General features: G+C 39.5%; 1 pseudogene; it reads right to left on the reverse strand.

Moving 5' to 3' along the window:
* Nucleotides 1-902: 902 nt before the first annotated feature.
* On the reverse strand, nucleotides 903-11,799 carry LOC131825575 (malate dehydrogenase, mitochondrial-like; annotated as a pseudogene).
* Nucleotides 11,800-16,553: the final 4,754 nt, after the last annotated feature.

Raw genomic sequence — 16,553 nt, forward strand, 5'->3', positions numbered from 1 at the left:
AAGAGGCCCAAGTCCTAGACCAGATTCCCCACTCACTTGGCATATGGGTTACAGCACATACTGTCACAGCTACAATTTTACCAGTGGCAAATAGCTTCTGCTTATTCCCATGCATAATCACCCAGATGATTTCGGAGATCCTTCCGATTCCGGCATTCTGCCCTCTGGGACTCTGGTTTCTGATGGAGAGGCCATCTGAGTCATGGTCTACTGTTGCCAGTGCCTTCCTGGCTTTGGAGGAGGACTTCCCATGGGTATCCTCATTTTCTCTTTCAGTTGAGACTCCTATGTTCCCTTCTCCCTACCTCATAGGTAGATCAGAAATATTAAAAGAAAAGATCTTCTGTAGGACATGCCCCAGGCTCAAGGGACACCTGAACAAGAATAATAGGGTTTCCATGAATCAAAAGCATGAAATCTTAGGGTGTCTCCCTCTTACTTCAGGAAGGATGCTTGCTGCTTCAAAGGGTAGAAGCAATTTTATTCTAACTAACAGTAGTCACAATCTCCAAGTGTATGCTTTGCTTTAGAAGATATTCCTGCTGGATTTAAGTAGAGTAACACAATTCATCTTTCTGGGCCAGTGGTTACCAACCTAACCATGCAGACCGCTCATACCACACACCACGTACCCAGCCAAGCAACTCACGTGCATCATTTACTCCTTCCTGATGTCTCTACAACTTTGGTATTGTCATTCTCATTTTTTTTTTTTAAGAAAATAAAAGTTTGCTTTTCTTGATGTACCCACAGATGGACCCATGATTTGGAAAGGAAGGCAACCCTAACAAGACACCCGTGGTTAATGCAAATGAAACACAAAGCAACAGGAGATGGCTTTCCAGTCTCTTATAAAAGTGTCTTTGTAAGTTAGGGAAACAGACCGCAGGCTGGCTGCTCTCTCATTTCATCTTCTTCATGAACTCCTCTCCGTTCTTGATGGAGGCCTTCAGCTCAGGGATGGCTTCTGCTATCATCTTCTCTTTGGAAGGGGAGATCTTATCGATGCCTGGATTCTTCTGGATGCCCTTTGCCCCCAGGAATAATGGTGTAGAGAAATAAGCCCCGTCTGTTTCTTGGGACTTAATGAAGAAACACTGAACAACTCCTTCCTTCCTGTTCATTGCCTCCACAAGGGAGAAGACAAACTCGGCTCCCACATAGCCACGGACAGGGCAGCAGAGCCTGCTCTGGCTTAGACCTTCACCTCTTCTATGTGGGCTTCCTGAATCTTCCCAGTAACAGCTGTCAGCTGGTTCTGGAGGAACGTCCACCTTGAGAGTTCTTGGGGAGATCGGAGGATGACGGTCTTCCCAGCATGGCCACCAGTAACAGGAACATTGATGCAAGCAGGAGCCAAACCCCTCAGTTCTATAATAAAAGTCTTGGCTCTGGCAATGTCCAAGGTTGTCACTCCAAAGATTTTATTAAGGTGTGTGCTCCGTGTTTCTTGAAAGTTTCTGTTGCCATTGGGATGATGGAGTTAACCAGATTTGAAAGGATGCCGCTCATGCCTCAGGGCAATGCCAGGGGCAGAAGGTAGCCAGGGTGGCCACAATTGGGGCACTAGTGTTGGACAGGTCACCCCTGTCATGCATGGTTTCCTCGGGGCTCCTGCTGGAATAACCACCCCATGGCAACCTTTCGAGCAGTCTGGCAGCTACTTGGGTGCGAGGCAGCCCTTCCCGGTTGCTCCAATCTCCGTGCAGCTCAGATCAGCAGCAACTCAGGGTATATGAGTAGCTGAAGCCGCAGAGGGGACTGACACCAGCAGGGCAGGTGAGGGCGGAAAGCAGGGCTGGAGCAGGCAGGGCACGTACTGCAGGTGGAGAAGCTGGCTGGAGGCAGCTCACGCCGAGGACCTCCACACTGCACAGAAACCCCTGCCCGCTCTGCCTGGTGTCTGGTACGGTCATCTCATCTGATAGCCGAGGAGACCTATGCTCAGTAAGTTTAAGCGAACTGTCCAAGGTCACAGAGCTAGCAAATAATTGGAGTGTGATTCAGACACAGACCAAAGCCCCCAAAACATGTGTTGTTTTTTTTTTTAAATGACCTACTGGCCACTCATTTGCAAATGCTTTAAAAATCAGAAAGCATCACACACAGGCATTGTCACTTAATCCACAGAACATACCAGGGAGCAAGGAGGCAGGTATTTATAAATCAATGCAAACTTGTCCCATTATCATACAGCTGGTAAGTGGTAAAGCTGGAAGTCCAGCCATTGTCTGCTTCCATGACCAGTGTCCCTCACTGAAAGAATCATAACCTTCGAGTTCTTTCTGAAAGCAGAATGGTATATTATATACATACATACATATATGTATGTATGTATATATGCCATTCTATACATATATGTATAATATATATATATATATATATATATATATATATATATATACTAGAAGAAGGTCATGCCATCTTACAAGAGGATAGCTCTACGCCCTTCCTGTGTCTTCTGAGTCAAATTGACATATTTTATCTGGAACAAGGAGTTTTCCTGGTGTCAGCACCTCATAACTCGAAATTGGACTTCTCTCCATCTCACACATCATCCCCAAACCAAAACTGCTAGCGAAGTCCTGCTTCCAGAATTTTTATTATCTGTAAGGATGCTGCGAACTCAGGGAAGGAGCCGAGCTCTGTTCCAGGCACAGCAGCACCTGCAATGTTGACGGGGAGAAATCCACCTTGCAATTGGTCATGGTCAAGGAAGTGAATTTGATCGGAGACGAGAAAGATGGACTGCCATCAGAGTGGTGCGCTTGCAGAAGCACTTTGCTGATTGTCAAAGACTTTTTTTTTAATATATCAAACAAAATCTAACAGAATGAACTAAAAAGCCAGACGCTCCATTTTCTGAGCAGGCAATGAAATCTCTAACTATGGGGAAAAAGGAAAAAAAGGAGTCTGACATAAGGAATTTGGCAAAGGGGGGGAGGGGGAGTTTAGATGGTCTTCCCTGAAATGTGAGACCCTCAAGCCCCCAGAATCCTCAAGTAGGACTGGAAGGTACTGCCTCATTTGAGCCTTGTGATTAAGAAGACAGAAAAGGAAACAGTCAACAAAACAAAGAGGCAACCCACAGAATGGGAGAAGGTATTTGCAAAGGACAGTACAGACAAAAGGTTGATATCCAGGATCTATAAAGAACTCCTCAAACTCAACACACACAAAACAGACAATCATATAAAAAAAAATTAGCAGAAGATATGAACAGACACTTCTCCAACGAAGACATACAAATGGCTATCAGACACATGAAAAAATGTTCATCATCACTAGCCATCAGGGAGATTCAAATTAAAACCACATTGAGATACCACCTTACACCAGTTAGAATGGCCAAAATCAACAAGACAGGAAACAACATGTGTTGGAGAGGGTGTGGAGAAAGGGGAACCCTCCTACACTGTTGGTGGGAATGCAAGTTGGTGCAGCCTCTTTGGAGAACAGTGTGGAGATTCCTCAAGAAATTAAAAATAGAGCTTCCCTATGACCCTGCAATTGCACTCCGGGGTATTTACCCCAAAGATACAGATGTTGTGAAAAGAAGGGCCATCTGTACCCCAATGTTTACAGCAGCAATGGCCACGGTCGCCAAACTGTGGAAAGAACCAAGATGCCCTTCAACAGACGAATGGATAAGGAAGATGTGGTCCATATACACTATGGAGTATTATGCCTCCATCAGAAAGGATGAATACCCAACTTTTGTAGCAACATGGATGGGACTGAAAGAGATTATGCTGAGTGAAGTAAGTCAAGCAGAGAGAGTCAATTATCATATATAGTTTCACTTCTTTGTGGAGCATATCAAGTAGCATGGAAGACAAGGGGAGATGGAGAGGAGAAGGGAGTTGGGAGAAATTGGAAGGGGAGGTGAACCATGAGAGACTATAGACTCTGAAAAACAATCTGAGAGTTTTGAAGGGGCGGGGGATGGGAGGTTGGGGGAACCAGGTGGTGGGTATGAGAGGGCACGGATTGCATGGAGCACTGAGTGTGGTACAAAAACAATGAATACTGTTATGCTGAAAAAAATAAATTAATTAAAAAAAAAAAGACACATGAATAGGGAATCCAAAGAAGGATTAAGTGGGAGAGAAACTTTACATGAAAGCTATAGCTTTTTATTTCTTTGCCAATCCCCACTCTGCGGACTTTAAAAAGCAGGCAGGTTGCAGGGGGTGTTAATCGACTGTAAACAAACAACCCTGGAAAAAGATCATATGGTCTGAGAGGCCCAGGGCTCGATGAATAATAAGCACCTTCACTCATACAGCACTTTATAGTTCAGAGTACACTTTTAAATAGATCATTACTTTTGATCCTCAACAATGATGGGAGGTCACCTGGGATTAGTAGCCCATTTCATACCTGAGAAAGCTGAAACCAGGAGAGGAAAGAAATGTGCCCACAGTTACACAGCTGGCTTGTAGCAGAACAAAAACTTGAACCTCCGTCTCTGACTCAGGAATACAGGTTTTCCCCCCTTTTATGTCACATTATCATAATGCAAATGTTGAAAAAATATAACGCCTCTTGTTGACTTTAAGCAAGCTTCCTGACATCATATCAAAATTAATTAAATGAATAAAATCTACTTTTACTATCCAAGATTGGAAAACAAAAAGTGTAAGTAAAATTAAGCATGGGCAAGTACCTAAAAGATCACCACCTACTAACCTGAATTAAAGCGAATCACTTAGGATCTCATTCAGAGATCTATTATCACTTTGGTTGAAAGTGTATTTCACTTTCAGGCTAACAAACAAAATGCTACAATTTCTTTAAAACGGGTATTTTATACAAAGATGGGTCTAATCTCTGTCATCATTCAGCCAGTCCACAAATATTTGTCTTGCTTCCTGCCAATGACTGACCTTCCCAAACGGAATGTGAAAATACTTCAGTGGATTGGTTTCATGAAGGAAGAAATAAGGACCATTATTTTTGGCACTGACTGTGAAACAACAAATGTTTATTTAAGATAAATATTTTCCTCCTATGTAAAATGGGGAGGACATTTTCTCCTGCTATCAGGATTATTTAAGGGAGCATTAAGTGAATTAACAGAGACCATTCAGATGGATCATCTGTATTTTTTAAATAAAGCACTTTGTTCTAAAAATCGCTTCTAAGAAACATGTACGTATGAAACAAATAAGAGAGGAAGTCTCCACTTGAGGGGAGCAGATGGCAGGGTTTGCACAAAAGAAAATCCAAGTCCTCCCTGCCATTGACGTCTCCAGCCCAGTCCAGAGTCCTCACTGCGCAGAGAGAGCTCCCACCACCCCTTCATAATCCCAGCATGCCTTGCACCTGCTCCTTCCACTAAGCCACCATGTTTCACTGCATATAGAATCTCTGCCTGCCTTCCACATGAAACTGAGCATTCCCTGAGGATGGCCACTATGTCTTAATCTGTGCCCCTACTCCAGAACATTCCCTACTGTCTTAGATACACAGACCTCATTCATTAATGTGTTCTGAATAAATGCATGAGTTAGTGAGCAAATGAAGTCTTTAAGAAGATAGTGTTCTTGAAAAAGCTGATTCACGAGAACAAATTCAATTAAGATAATACACTGTTGCATTACTCTCCTGCATTTCAGAACCTAACAATCATAAGGTACCATCTCTATTTTGTAAATGGAGGGGATGCCAGCCTTGATGGACCTGCAAAAGCGAGCAAGTCAGGGTCTGAGAAAGACAAATCCAGGAATATAGTTCTCAGACACATTCCTAGTCCCAAGAAGAACCACTGCTGTCAAGTTAATCAGCCAAATCCTTCTGATTACCAGAGGTCAAGAGCACAAGCAGCAAACCACTTCTCTACTGGCTCTAGAGGCTTGAGAGAGTGCCAGGAAGTACAATGAATGTTTTACCTTACAAATGCTGAGGAGACAACATGTTCCTTTTAGCATTAATTGCTTCATTCAAAAGAAGCCGTTTAGAATCAGTCTGGTCTTTTTCCTTGATGAGCAATTTCAGGCTGCCTACCAAAGCTTTTGTTTATTGGGAGGAGAGAGGAAGAGAAAGCATTTTGTTAAGGCATTTTAATTTTCATATTTAATGAAACAGATTGGGTAGCAGGTTCCTTTGATTTTATTTCCCTGTTCCCTGAATACCTTCTTGTGTATTACATATTCTGCAGCAGCTTCCTGCAAGAACTTTGCTACATTTCACAAGTTAAGTCTGTCAACTGTTACCCACTGAATCAAATATATTTCTTGTGCCAATATTCAGTTGTTATTATTATTGTAACAGACCAATCATAAATCTCAAAACTGGAGAGAATGAGAACATGGACTGCTATTTCCCCATATTCTCTTGAGCACATAAAATTATATAACTCTCTGAAGCCCTCCTATTATTGCTGCACCTAAAATGCTTTGCATTCTTCACAGGAGAAATCCTTTAACGGGGTTACCTTTCCTTAGTATGAGAGAATCAACCAATCAATCAATCAATCAGAAATTTCATTAGTTTTAATTCATTAACAAGGATGGAGAGAAAAATCACTACCGGATTGGAGTCGGGAGGCCAGGTCGCTCGGTCCAGCTATTATTTATTATGGGGTTTTCTTCTTTTTTCCTCCCTGATAAAAAGAGGGTAGAAACTCTGTTTTGCTTATATTTAGAACAAAGCCAGAGCAGAGCGGGCCCATAACAGGGGCTCAATCAAAATTTGTGGAATAAACGAGTAAGATAGTTCAACTGTTTGACACGGTTTTCCTGAGCCTCAATTTCCTTCTTTGTTAAAAAACCGAAAGTGTTGATTATGCCTGTGTTTCCTACCTCACAGATGAGATAAATGATGGCTTTGTGAAAACTGTTGAGTTATGCACATAATTAAAGGAGTAGCATCATTAGTAATAGCAGCAGGTCTGCACTTGATCAGCTGTGTGACCTTGGCCAAAACATTTCAGTTCTTCAGGCTTTCAATTTCTCATCTGTAAAGGGACAGGATTGGACTAGATGATCCCTACATTTCCTTCCAGCTCAAACCAGTATCTTTAAACCATCAACAAATACTTAGGTAGTACCTACTGTATGCAAAACAGTCTTCTAGGAAAAAACACAAAGGCATAATCTAAGAGAGTTCAAAGAAAAATAAAAACCATAACATTTCTAAAATACTTCCTCTTGGTTGTTTTTCTAATATAAAAGCAGGCCATTAGGGAAAAGCATGGGAAGATGTGAAAACCAGATTTCACAAGAAAAGTCATTTGGGGAAATCAAAAATTGAGTTAGCTGCTGGTATGCATTTTGTGGAGATCATTCTGACCTTCCAAATCGCTTGTGCAACAAACTTGGATTTGACATTTGGTGTTGGCTTTTACAATCTACCTAATGAGAAATATCTTTACAAAGAGCGACAGCATGCTGCTTAAAACTGTTCAAGAAAATGGAGATTTGGGGAGAAGGGGAAGCCAAGAAGTAAAGCAGCATAAATATGTTATTGTGATTTAAACACGTGACTTCCTTGAGTGTGTAGACAACTCAAGACAATTCCAGTCACAAAGAGAATACATATATGCACAGCTCTCAGAGGAATTCATTGATTCAAGGAGTCAGAAAATTTCCTCCAGAATTCAGCTGATCCAGGGAGCCCATCAACAAATATAAATGGTATATAGATACTAGATACTACAGGGAATTAAACATGTAAGACCACAATACCTGTCCTCAAGAAGATTTATGAGATCATCCATATTATAAAGTAAAAAAATCCTTCTAATCTAACACGTCCAAAATTAATTTCATACTTTTATCCTCAAACCTACTCTTTGTCATTTGGCCTATCTTGAAAAATTCCATCTCAGTTCACAACTTTCCCTATACAAACCAAAAAAACAACAGCTTCCTTGATTCCTGCTTTCTAATTTCCTATGCCAAACAAGTTACCAAACCTTAGTGTCATAAATGACCCTCATGAAATAGAAAGGCAGGCATGGGAAGACATCTACAAGGAGGAGTACATTCATCAGAATAGACAAGGCTCTGCTTCAATAAAAAAAATTATCGACATATCAATGGTTTAACACAACAAACATTCACTTCTTGCTCATGTTGTAGCTTGATGGAGGTTGGCTGTACTTGGTAGTTCTTCTAAGCCCTCATTCAATGATTCAAGTTGCTTCTACCTTTTATCTACAGTAAGTATATTGTCTTCCAGATTCAACATAAGAAGAGAAAGGGAAATAGAATATAGGAGCTATTTTTAAAGGTCAAGCTTAGAGGTGGTTTATATCTCTTTTGCTCACATTCCGCTGGCCAAGACGCAGGCCAATAAAACTCAGTCCTAATCTAACCTCAAACAGGCTAAGAAGTGTAGTCTCAGCAAACCCAGGAAGAGAAAATTGTGTGGTAAACTCAGAGTGTTATCTTTGCCATGAGGGCTGATACTTAAATTAGATTATCTCTCCTATTTAAAGAGATTTTTTAAGCACTAGATCCACACATTCTCAGGGTTCTCCACCTAACTGACAGAATCGACTCATAATTGAAGTCTTCCTGCAATTCTGTGACTTCATCCTCTAGGACAATAAAAATCTATAGATCTGTGTCTTTACTGCCACCTACCTCACTCTGGGATAAAATACTTTTGCTCATACTGTACTGTACAGTCTAATAATTTACCTTTAGCAATTCTACAGGGGTCTTCCTTTTCTATTATAGAATAAATGTGTCAGTATTCACAGGTTTCCCTACTCTTGCCACAATCATTTGAAACTGCAAAGATTCCAATAAGAACTGGGCTCTGATGGGGATATGTGTGATGGGGGAAAATTCAGAAAATTTTCAAAACCCTGAAATCACTCAACCCACAGCAGCAAGGTTGACCAGGTTTGCCTTTTCTTCTGTAATTTAGACAAGATCCCTTGAACCTTCCTAACACTCCATCCTCTCCAGGCACATTTATCAACTAACACTCATTTATCTTTCAGGCTTAAACCTAGATATCACTTTTCTTTAAAAGACTTTCCTGGCCTCCCAAATCAGCCTGGGTGTCCATATTATGTGAATGCAGAGTACACTGTTCTTATCTTTCTCACAGCTCTTGCCAAACTCTGGGCTAATAACATTGGTATTTTTGGAGGGAGGGGTGTTTTGTTTTTCTCAATGAGCTCTTTGATGCAGACGGACTGTGTCGTTGTGGTAATGACAATGTTGGCTGTGTCTCCATATTCTAAAGCCATTTAGATCTTCAAAACTAAGTTTGTTGAATGAATGACTGAGCATATGCTTGCATAATTCTAACTAGCAACTAAATAAATCTTGGAATAATTTTCCGGAGGCCAAACAATGTTGGCAGTTGGTGACCATAGTTGAAGCCCACGTGGATGGGAATAAGAAAGTTTCAGAAGGATTAACTATCATAAAACTTGCTCTGGTCACCTCAGATTAGGAGTTTTCATGCTCCATAATCAGAAGACCTATAATTCTTTACACCTTTCTTATGGCAATGAACACACGTGACTTTTTGTCATCACGTCTTTGTCTTACAGCTTTAACTAGATGGTGAACTCTAGAAGACAAGGAATGGTCTCTGTCTCAGTATATTTCTCAATACTTAGTTCAATGCCCTATGTGTAGTAGGACTCCAGAATATGAACTGTAGATATTGCATCCTATAAATGCATGCTGAGTTAAAAATAGATACACCATATAGAATTTTATATCTGAACATTTTCCCTGTACATCCATGTTGATTCCAATCCCATTGTAAGGTCTCTGTTCCTAGTCCATCTCCCATCTGATAGTCTAATATAGAAATATCAATAACAAATAATTTGTAGGGCATAAAGCATATACAGGTCTTCTGGAAAATCCTTATTCCCTATGTCTTAGTTTTCTTTTTTTAGAAGTAAAATGTAGCTACCATTGTTCTGCCTAAATCAAAAGGTGGTAAATAACTCAAACTGGATATGGTTTATGATCAAACTTGTAATGTGAGAAAGATTTTTAACCATTTTTTTTTAAATCTCTATTACATGCTACCTGAAGGCAGATTGGCTACTGTCCTTGGAGGAGGAGAACAGCCTCCCATCTTCATGTGATAACTCCCCCCCATGTCAACCAACCTGTTTCTCTGTATATCTTCCTGAGATCAAGCAATTTCGTTTTTGTCTATAAAATGCTCAAATGGGTAAGAAGAGTAATTCAAACTATAATCTAGACCAAATGTCCTCTTGTTCTTCAGTTATTCCCATTCACATTACCAATATATAGATAATGACATCAAATGTCATAGATTATCCAAAAAAAAACCCTGAAAAACTAAAAACAATATTAAAATGTCTCAGATTTGAGCAATAAGAACTTCATCCCATTACCAGATTCTCAAAGAGAAACTGAGGTTCCCAAATTAACATCCCTAGCTATTGTACATTTTTTTCCAAGAAACAAAATCTTTCCTATTTCTTTTTCATTTCAGCCAGAGCATCAGTTGGCTCAGAACTGTGAGCAGAACATGGGCTCCCATATCACCCCAGCCTGAGCTCTCTACTAATAGAACAAGAGTAATTCCTTAAAGGGCCTTCCAAATTCAATTAATCCAATACAGCCTTTCTCATGTCCCACTAGTTAAAAAAAACAGCAGGAAGTGAATATATACAAATGCTATCACAATACCTGTTCCACACACTCAAAATATAAACAAAACACACACACACACACACACACACACACACACACACACATCCCCAGCCCTTAGAACCAAGATCCCAGTCAAAATGACATATCTGGGTCTCACTCAAGGACTACAACATTAAGACACACATAGATATTCCCAAGACCCAAGCAGAAAACCAGGATATCTGACTAAAAGAGAATAAAGAGGGAAAAAAAATAATATCTACACCTTATTAGCCTTACCAATCTCTTTGTCCAGGGTCTACATCTTAAAGCTGAAACTTAGAATAAAATATCTTATGATTATTAAAAATAAGGATATATACCCTAATTGTAGGTAGGGAGAACTCATTTGTGCATATTCTCAACTTTCTTTTTCTTCAGAGAGTGATTTCCTTGGATTCCCCCCTAATCCCCAAAGTTTAAAACTTTTCAGTGATAGCAGTCCCCGTCATCGGGTCATTGTTTGCTTTTCTTCCATCCACCCTCTGAAACCCAACAATATTCAATTTTACTTTCAACCTGTGTTCCTGGTTCTTCAGCGCTGGGTAAGAGCAACGACACCTCCGCACCCTGTTTAAGCAGGTTTGCTTCAGGTAGTGGTTCTTCCCATTGCCTCTGGCAAACACGGATATTGAAGGGTTTATAAGGCAGCTAGTGTTACTTATCATTACTAATCAAGGGACCCTTCCACTGCGAAAGTCATAAGGTCATGAGTTCTAAGTTTTCCAATTACATTTATTTTCGACCATATCTGGTCTGTCCATAACTCCCAGCATTGGATGGTCTCTTTCTGAATACGTTCCTCCACCAGATCAACACTTAGGCTAAGCCTGGACACCATCTCTTATTGACTTACTGTATTTTCTGTTAGTATGCCCCTGTGTTAGGTACAGTTAATATGCCCTCTTGGGTCTCATAGGTTCTCAGGGGCTTCCCAGATACTTGGCCACTTACTCATGGAGAGCTCTACTGCTACTGCCATCCCCAGCACCTCCTGATCTGCTAGCATGGCCTCCATTGTGCTTGCTATGGCCACAACCAGAGAATCTCCAGAAGCCAGGCCATGGGACTGGAATCTGACCTGACCCACAACGGTGGTTGTTCCTTCTACCACTTTGGAACTTGGCTGCAGTCCTAACCCACAGGACATGGAACCTGGCTTCCCTAGGGACTTTCCCTTTAAAGGGGTCAGGTTGTGTAACCTAATGAGTACACGAGTGTCTCTCTCTGGGAAGCAACTTGACTACTGAGTGACAGGTGGTAGTGAGGAGCTAAGACATAAATTCCTCTCCCCACCTCTTTCCAGAGAGACCCAAGTGACTGAACAACCACTGATGATTTTTTTATGAAGAGGTGACCCACTCAGTAACTTACCACCTTATATTCGTTTACGTCTTTTCCTCCCTACCATCTTTTCTCTCACCTTTCCTACCTGAGATTGTACCTTCCAATGAAGTATTTGTATTAAACTTTGCCTCAGGTAAAGGAAGCAAAATGGTTTGAACAGGAGATAAGAGTGTTCTTTAAGGGAAAGTTTGAGATCTCAGAGGACAGGCAAACTGATATGACAGGAAAAGGGGATACAGCCAAGTCTAACTTCTCTTTGAGAAGAATATTTTTAGAGTTTTTTATTATTTTTATTTTAGATTGTGTTAAAATATGTATAACATAAAATTTACCATCCTAACCAATTTTAAGTGTACAGTTCAGGAGTGTTAAGTACATTCACACTGTGGTGCATCTGATCTCCAGAACTCTTCTCACCTTGCAAAACTGAAATGCTCTCCTCATTAAACAACAGCTCTTCCTTTCCCCTCCCCTCAGCCCCTGGCAACCACCATTCTACTCACAGTCTCTATGAATTTGACTGCTCTCGATAGCTCACATAAATGGATTTGTACAGTGTTTGACTTTTTATGACAGGGTTATTTCACTTAGCATAATGTCCTCAAGGTTCAAATATGTTGCAGCATGCATCCAAATTTCCTTTTTAGGGTTGAATAATATTCCACTGCATGTATATTGTTTATTCATTTACCTTTCAGTGGGTACTTGGGTTGCTTCTATCCTTTGGTTATTGTAAGTAATGCTGCTATGAACTTGGGTGTTCTCTTTGAGACCCTGCTTTCAGTTCTTAAGGGTATATACATAGAATTGTTGGATCATATATTAATTCCATTTTTTGGTTTTTTTTTTTTTTTGGAGGGGGGCTGTCATACTATTTTTCAGGTGCTGCCTCATGGTACATTCCCACTAAAAATGCAGGGATCCAATGGTCAGCCACTAATATTTTGAAGGCTTGTATAATGAAGCACAATTGCGTTGGACAAATCTATGCCAAGGTAAGCTGTGGAGATCCACATTAGTGGAACTCCAGCTCTATAATCAAAATATGAGCCACTGCCAATCACCTAAGAGAATTTGGCTTACCAAAGGATTAAAGCCTACACACTTCTTGCCTTAGCTACTGTGTAAGTGTCAATTTCTCCTGCAGTTCAGCCTCCAAATATTAGCCCCTGGGACTATTTCTCAAGATTCCTAGCCTATGTACCAATCAATATGTTGGAGTTGGCAGTGGAAGTGTAATAAGTAACACTCCACTTTCCTCTCAAGATCCGATCTACTTGAAAAATGACTCAAGAATTATCAAAGATCAAAACAGTGGTTTTACTACAGAAATCGCTTTTCTTCCTCCTCGGTTTCAAGCTCTACTCCCAAGCTGAATGCACTCATCCTACCTCAAACAGAGCAGGACCACCACAAGTTCCCACCAAGCAGAGTACATGTGTGTCCTACAATCAAGTCTAAGAGTAGGAGACATGAAGCAAAGATGAGTGGTCTCTTTCTTTACTTCTACAAAAACAGAAATTCTGACTTTATGTACAAAGAGAACTTAGGTAGGAGTATAGTTCTGCTTATATTTCCCCTTAGATATAAGGGGAAACCACAGCTGTGCTTTAGCTCAATCGTTCTATTGTAGTTGAGATTTTTCTATGAGAATTACAGCCCCTTGAGGTTACATCTGAGGAATCCAGTGAACAATTCACTGGGCTCTCCTGTACCCTTAATCTATTTAGAGTTTCTATCACCCACCCTTCTGGGCCAAATAGTAGGAATTAGGGTTTCTACAAAGTAAAAAGTGGTATGCTGAGCTCCTTCCCAGTGACAGAAGCCAAGCCTAATTCTACCACTGGCATCACTAGTCCTCTTCTTCCTCATCAAACTCTTATGTGGAGGAAGCTGGGTGGTGTGGGAGAGTTCTTATTCTGAGTGTCATTCATGGAATAAATTCAGTGATCTAAATTCTCCAGACTTGAGCTCTAGTTATTTAAAGAAGAGATTTAGAATTAAAACACATACATTTTACTTTCTCAAAGTATTGTCTTTTTCTTTCAAGAAAAGTTATCTTTATTGCCTGTATGGTTGGGTAAGGGCTCTTGAAAGCATAGGGATATAAAAACATTTCTCACTTTATTCTCCAAATACTATTTTGCTGCATATGGAAATAAGACTGGGAGTCTCTATAAAAAATAAAATTAGTCCATAAATTTTATTTAAGTTTTCTATAACAGCCATGAATTATTTTTAAAATCAGAAAAGAACACCAGAGCCTTTTTTAAAAAACAGAGTGTAGTGCTATCATTTGGACACATTCACATAAAAAGAAAATTACCAGATTTCATAAGGTACTATTTTCTCACCTCTAAGGTTGGAGAAATACTAGTATTTGCTGCTTAATTTGGGGAGGCATAATAGACATTCTGAACACACAGCACCTACGTGTCTGGTACAAAGTCTGTGCCCCACAAATTGATTTCCTATCAACAAATCAACAAAACTTGCCCTAGAGCTGGTGCCAGTGGAGATGCATTCATTAGTTATCTCCCAAAACACCCCACAGTAAAACTATCAGGATAGAAACTTCCTCATGTAATAAAGAGTTTGGGGTATTTTAGCTGCCTGTCAGGTAAGGAAAAAACATTTTTTAACATATCCAGACAAACATCTGGATATTTTTCATCAGGAAAAACAGTTTTTAAGCAAGAAATAATACCAGTTACTCAAAAATTCTTCCAGAATATAGAGTAGGAGGGAAAATCTTCTAATTCTTTGAGAACAACAGTACTCTGATACCAAAACAAAACAAGAGAGAGAGAGAGGAAGAGAGGGAGAGAGAAAGAAAATGAAAAAAGGAAAGAATAAAATTATACATCAATATCTCTTATGAATATAGATGTAAAAATTTCCATAAAGTAGTTTCAAATGGAATTTCATTGCATATGAAAAGGATGATATATCATGACTGAGTTGATCACAAGAATGCAAGGCAGGTTTAACATTCAAATCTCAGTAATTCATATCATACCAACAGAATAAAGAGGAAAACAATAGAGTAGCTCACAGGCTACAGAGGAATTTTTTTTTAAGATTTTTTATTTTATTTTATTTATTTGACAGAGAGAGATCATAAGTAGGCAGAGAGGCAGGGAGAGAGAGAGAGGAGGAAGCAGGCTCCCCGCTGAGCAGAGAGCCCGATGCGGGACTCGATTCCAGGACCCTGAGATCATGACCTGAGCCGAAGGCAGCAGCTTAACCCACTGAGCCACCCAGGTGCCCTACAGAGGAATTTTTTAGGCAAAATTTGAGATTCATTCCTGATTAAAAAAAAAAAAAAAAACAAACAGACCTCTCAGTAAACTAGGAATAAAAGGGAACTTCCACAACCTGATAAAAGGCACTATTAAAGAATTAAGCTAATATCATACTTAATAGTAAGACACTAAATGTCTTCCTCCCAAGACCAGGACCAAGACCAGCATCTCTGTTCTCAACACTTCCACTCAGTATTGTACCAAAAGTACAGTCCAGTGCAACAAGTCAAGGGAAGGAAAAAAAAAAAAAAAAAAGACATACTGAATGGAAAGGAAGAAATGAGTGTGTATTCATAGATAATATGATTGCCTAAAGAAAGAATCTCAAAAAATACTAAGAAAAAACTTTTAAAACTCAGACACGAGTTTAACAAGAGCACAGGATATATATGTTCAATCATATTTCTCTACACCAACAACGAATAATTAGAAATTGAAATGCAAAAAAGGTAGTATTTGCAGTAGCAGCAAAAAGATTGAAATATGCATAAATCTTCCAAATTATCAGCAAGTTAAAATGTTAATTTTCCTCTAAACCGATCTATAAATTCAATACAATTCCAGTTGAAATCCCAGTGAGAATTTTTTTTCAGAAATTAATAAGCTGATTCTAAAATTTACAAAGAAAGATGATGAAACAAGAAAAGATTAAACAATTTTGAAAGGAAAAGCAAAGTTGGAGGGGTTATACTACCTAATTTCCAGACTTACTATAAAGCTGTAATAGTCAAAACAATTTGGTGTTAAGGAAAGGTCGTTAGAGGTATAGATCAGTGCACCCAAATAGAGACCAAGAACAGACCCATATGTGGACAAGGGAGTTCAATAAAGGTGCAAAGGCAATTCAATAAAGGGTAATCTTTTCAACAAACAGCTGTAACAATTGTGTGTCCATTTGCAAAAAGCCCGAAGAACAAAAATCAAAAAAAGAACCTGTATCCATACCTTGCATCTTATACAAAACTTGACTCAGAAATGAATCGTAGACCTAAATGTAGAAACTATAAAACTTCCAGAAGAAAAAAGGGGGGGCACTTTATAACCTTCAAAATATGCAAAGAGTTCTTAGATAAAGCATAAGCCACAAAAGACAATTTGATATATTGAACTTTACCAAATACAAGAACTTTTGCACTTTGAAACTTCTGATAAAGGCATAATAGCCACAGACTGAAAGGAAGTGTTTCCAAATGATGTATCTGGACTTATAACCAGAATATATAAAGAATTCTCAAAATTCAACAATTAAGTT

This window comes from Mustela lutreola, chromosome 2 (assembly GCF_030435805.1).
Source record: "Mustela lutreola isolate mMusLut2 chromosome 2, mMusLut2.pri, whole genome shotgun sequence".
NCBI lineage: Eukaryota > Metazoa > Chordata > Mammalia > Carnivora > Mustelidae > Mustela > Mustela lutreola.